The sequence below is a fragment of the Ostrea edulis genome, chromosome 6 (genome assembly GCF_947568905.1).
Source record: "Ostrea edulis chromosome 6, xbOstEdul1.1, whole genome shotgun sequence".
NCBI lineage: Eukaryota > Metazoa > Mollusca > Bivalvia > Ostreida > Ostreidae > Ostrea > Ostrea edulis.
Window position 1 is genome coordinate 76083151 of NC_079169.1, and position 6168 is coordinate 76089318.

Below are 6168 nucleotides of genomic sequence, written 5' to 3' on the forward strand. Positions count from 1 at the left end.
CGGGGTTAGGGTGGAGCCACAATACGGGATCAAAGTTTACATTTAGATGTATAGGGAAACTTTTGAATAATCTTCTCAAGAACAACTGGGTAAAAAAAAAGTGGTAATTTACATGAAAGCTTCCTTACATAGAATATATTCCAGATTGTTCAATCCATGGTCCCCGGGGTTTAGGATGGGGGTCGCAATAGGGGGATCAAAGTTTTGTATGCTGATATATTTAGGAAAAATCAATACAACTCTCTTGAACTAGATGTTTCAAGCTAGGTCTTTTATACTTTGTATATACATGTAAATTCTTTACGGAAAGACCTTCCATGTGATGCCATGGTGTGTGATCTTATGACATTGAGCTGGAAGTCTGACTTACTTTTAATAAAATTCTGACGTATACAATAGGTCCTGAACTATTCAAGATTGATCTTTCATATCTTATATACACATTTCTTATGGCAAGACCTTTCATTTCATATCATGTCCTTTGATCTTGTGACATTGAACTCTTAGTTTGACCTACTTTTTATAAAACATAACCTATTAAGTAAATCCGGAACTATTTAGGTAGGGCTTTCATATTTTGTGTATAGATTCTTTGGCAAGACCTTGTGACACAATGGTGTTTGATCTTTTGACCTTGGAGTTTGACCTATGTTTGAAAACAAACCTATTTAATATCTCCTGAACTATTTAAGATACGGCTTTCATATTTTGTATGTATACTTTGTTGTTTGACCTAATGACCTTGAACAACGGCAGGGTTAAGATGGCTTCTAGGTGAGCGATGTGGCCCATTGGCCTCGTGTTTGACAGCGTACATTTCCCGTTAATTTTTACATTAAAAAACTATCTTTACAATCCAACGTAAAATATATTGGGTTATAATCCCCCTCTTTTCAAAGTAGTATCTACTGTTAAGGATGTAAGCTTGAACAAGTAAAGGTGGCGTGCGTTGACAGTCGCAACCCGCGGTAAGCCCATGTCTTAATCAGGCAATCGTCGTAACCCGTAGTCAAAAGTAGTATATAAAGAACGTCCTCACAATTGGCATGCACTGTAACTCGTCAGACAGCATTTTACTCTATGAATTGAACCCGTGAAGAGGAGGACGAACACTTGCTAACCCCCCGCCGACCCTTTACGATTTAAGATTGTGAAGTTAAAGTTTTGAGTAAAAGTCGTTGTTTACTTGTTTACTTTGTGTGTGCGTGCGGACTTTTCCTGCCCCCCCCCCCCCCTTCCAGGATTTTGAAGGTTGTGTTTATTTAGATTTTTAAATCTTTATGGATTTTTATTTATTTATTTATCTATTTTTTTTTTGCTTGTAAAGAATTATAGACGATTGTGAAGTCAACTTCTCATAACACTGTTCTCTCCCTTACTTTGAAAAACAGGGTTACGAGCCTGTAATGCCAATCCACCAATAAAGTAAACAATCACTGAAAAATATCATTCAATGTACTTCATTTCTTTTATATAATAAATGTACACACAGGCTGACCACGCTAGCAGCAGCTTGAATTTATTTCTGTTGCTAAATATTACGAAAAAATATTCAAATATTACCGGCAAGATATATATAAACTTAAAAACATCTGCTTTGATATACTTTGATGATTTAATTTATAAGATATGCATTTTTACAAACACTTACGAAGTTGACGTGTTTTTTTTTATCTTGGAAAATTCTAGATTAAGAAAACATTTTGTTTATTTGTTTAAGTACATGGAAATGTATCAATGCTACTACTTAAATTGTTTTCAAACTAATCTTAGATTTCGGGAATAAGAGAAGGTCTTACAACGTTTCCGTAAGATATATCATTTTAACGACTTAGCTATCTCGTTATAACGAAATAGCTAATTCATTATAACGAGATAATCAATTCATTATAACGAGTTAATTATTTCGTAATAACGAGATGATAACTCGTTATAACGAGATACTAACTCGTTATAACGAGATAATTAAGTCGTTATAACGAGATACTAACTCTTTATAACGACTTAATTATCTCGTTATAACGAGATACTAACTCGTTATAAAGAGATAATTAAGTCGTTATAACGAGATACTAACTCGTTATAACGAGACAATTAAGTCGTTATAACGAGATACTAACTCGTTATAACGAAATACTAACTCGTTATAACGAGATAACTAAGTCGTTATAACGAGATAACTAACTCGTTATAACGAGATAATTAACTCGTTATACCGAGATAACTAACCCGTTCTAACGAGATACTAACCCGTTATATAAAGAAAACCAACTCATTATAACGAGATACTGACTCGTTATAACGAGATAATTAACTCGTTATAACGAGATAACTAGCTCGTTATAACGAGATACTAACTCGTTATAACGAGATAACCAACTCGTTATAACGAGATATTAACTCGTTATAACGAGTTAGATTTTTTTTTTCACTTTTCAAAAATGAGCCTATCCGGCTTTCGTATCTTTTGAAGTATTTTCATCCCTTTTTCTAATGGAACACAAATTAAAACTTTTCCAAATTAGTAAATCTAAAGGTGTTTTAAGAACAGTTTCTGCAAACTACAGTTTAATATTTTTTCTTACAAGCTTAATAATTTTTCTTGCAAGTGTGACCTTGAAGTGGGCAGAGTAGTTGTGTTGAAAATCAGAAGCATAATCTCTTCCCAAAATCAATTTCTCAACTTCAAGAAATATAGTTTAAATCGATGTTGAAATAAAATAAACTGAATATTTTTCAATTTTCACAAGAATTATTTGCACCACAATTACTTTAAGATGTACTAATTTTACTTTGGATGAAAAGTTGCTGGAATAACTTCTGTAGTAATATGTGTAACAAATTGCTTATAAACATAAACGGAAGCTGAAAATAAAAATCGAAAATGGCAGTAATTTGCTACAAATGTACCATATTATTTCATAATCCTGGGTCTCAACATCGTAGGCAGTGGCGGGTTTAAGGGGGGGGGGGCAACACCATGAATTTTGATCTCCGTAAGTCGTTTTGAGAATAATTATATGTAAAGGGCAATTGGCACCTTGGGAACACCGAGCCTTGCATAGGTCATTATCATCATCTGGAGAAGAAGTTTTTGTCAATACCAAGTATCAATATTATCGATTACAACTAAAGAGTAATGCGTCCAAAATTTTAAAAATTGTTTGTTCGCCTTTACTACCATTAATTTTGATTTATAGGTCGGTACGTAGAGAGAGATGTAGACGAACTTGTGGAAACTACCTGTACAATAGGTTTTACTTTCAAAACTACTCTAGTTTATTTTACTTGATGTTTGAGCTTTAGGAAAAGTATATTTTTACACATGATCGCATTTCTCAACTTTGACACTTTGCTGTTTCATTTTGGCACTGGAGATAAGTTTCTACAAAATGTCTCTGGTCAGGTTTCTTTGACTTTGTTATACTTGTTTTTCACTCAGTTTACTATTGTATATTGATGTTATTAGAAGATTTGAATTTTGTGGACGACCTGGAGCTTATATCATCAAGGTTCGAACACATATATACAAAGACAACAAGACTGAAGGAGGAAGCAGAAAGAGTAGGACTGAACAGAAATAGCAAGAAGTGCAAACAATGAGGATGGATGGAAGGAGAGACACGAAGGTAAAGGTAAAGGTAAAGGTAGGGGAAGACGAGGTGGAAGAGACTGTTTACCTCGGAGAAATAATGACAACATTAGGAGGAGGATGGCAAAGCATTAAGAACAGGACAAGTATATGGGGGATTGGAAAAGGTATGGAGGGAAGGTGATAAAGCCTGTGAGGTGGTGTCAGGATGGACACTAGTAGGGGAAAGGGCACGAGGGAGACCGAAAACAACCTGGAGAAAGACGGTGGAAGAAGAAAGAAGGCGGGCAAGATGGAGAAGCCGGAATGAGGTGATTATGGTAGCTGAAGACAGAGTGGTTTGGAGAGAGTGTCTGTCACGGCTTTATGTGCCTCCTCGCGTGGAGATAACAGTCTGATTAAATTCAAACCTTCACTACCTCTTTTTTAAAATTTTGATTGTCGTGTATTTTCTTCAGACCTACAAGCGACAATCAAAATAAACAAAATTTGTTTGTGAAACATTGATGCCCTCGGATTACAAAATTTTAGTGAATAGTTTTCAAAGTAGATCAGAGGTCAATTTCAAGGTCACAAAGTACTAATGAAGATTGATTTATTAATTGTATCTTGCTTAACGTCTCGCTCGAGGATTTTTCACTCATATGGAGACGTCACTAAGACCGGTGAAGGGGTTCAAATTTAGGCCTATGCTCGGCGCTTACGGCCATTGAGCAGTGAGGGTTCTTTAACGTGCCACACCTACTGTGACACGGGATATCCGTTTTAAAGGTCATCTCCGAGGACCCATGACATTCACACCTGATGCCGAGCGTTTGGCGATGGAACTGTCACTACCTGTTTAAATGCCTTAGGTCTGTCGCGGCCGGGAACCAATGAAGAGGTCTTCTCACAAGAAATGCATATGCGAAATACGAAAACAGTGCCTTACGGTTTAAAAGATATGGTTTATATTAGAATTTTCTAAAAGTAGGTTAAAGGTCAATGTAAAAGTCACAAGGTCAAAGAGTTTGGTACCGATGGGAAGGATTTGTGACAAGGAATACTCGTGCCAAATATGAAAGCTGTACCTCTTATGTTGTAAAAGATATTGCCAAGGTTTTTTCGTAAATTACAAAAAACTAGGTCGATAGTTAATCACAATGTCAACCAGTCTGTTATCATTGGAAAGGTTTGATTGAGTCTTTGTACATGTGTATATTGTTTAACGTCTAGTGACCGGAATTATGTATTAAAAGCTTATAATAAATTATGATATTTATATTATATTAGATTAAGAAGGTTCGCACCTGATATTTGGAGTAATGTCAATTTTTTGGGAAGTGTATTTCTAATTTCTACATTGAAGGAGAATTAGGAAACTGAAAAGATAAACAGGGGTCGCAATGGTTGGTATTGAGCTACAGTGTTCTAAACATGACTTTTTTGCACTTAAAATTTATTCAATTAAACTTAATTTGTCTGTTGGTCGGTGTCAACACAAAATAAGCAACAAAAATCAATCATTACATAAAATAGATACATAATTATGTCTTCTAACAATACAGATAAAAAAAAAAAAAAGGTTTAATACAAGTAGTGGAAATGAATAATGACCTTTTTGCACTTGATATGCGAAAAAATTCATGATATCGAATATGAGAGTTTAAAAAGACATATTAGGATTAATGTCAATATCTAAAATTTCACATAATTTTCAAGGTCTCGTCTTGAAATTTAAAATGGAACTTTTTAAACTTTTTATAGAATCAGTGTTCTATTTGGAAAAATATATTACCGTAACCAAATTTATTGAATCACAACATTTGATCTAGTTCCAAGTCTCAACTACTTGTATCATAAATTATAAAACTGAAAAACATGTAATACGAGAAGAAGAAATCTCTTGCTGTGGCCTTCAATTCGACATTTAGATATATCGACGACATCATAGACAGTTGCTTCTTCTTCTTGCTTCTTCTTATCATTAACAATAATAACTTTCATTCACATGTCGATTCGATATATCCCTGTGAGCTCGAAATAAAAGACACCCTAAAGTCGTCCAGTTCTGCTTCGTACTTAGATATTTTATCGAAAGTAGACATTAACGGCAAACTGACAACTCAACTGTATGACAAACGGGATGATTTCAGCTTCTCCATCGTCAACTTCCCATTTTCATGTAGCAATATTCCATTATCACCTGCATATGGTGTTTAAATATCTCAACTGATTCGATACGCAAGAGCTAGTTCTGCGTATAGTCAGTTTTTAAATCGAGGCAAGCTACTGACAAACAAGTTGATGGTACAGGAGTTTCTACAGTCTCGATTGAAGTCAGCATTTCGCAAATTATATGGTCGTTATAACGATCTAGTTCGTTAATACAACCTATCATTGGGTCAAATGCTGTCTGACGTGTTTCATACCGATTGTTAGGCCGTTCTTGGCACACTGATTTTGACTACGGATAACTCTGTTTACCTGATCAGGATATAGGGCTCACGGCGGGTGTGACCGGTCGACAGGGGATGCTTACACTTCCTAGGCACCTGATCCCACCTCTGGTGTGTCCAGGGGTCCGTGTTTGCCCA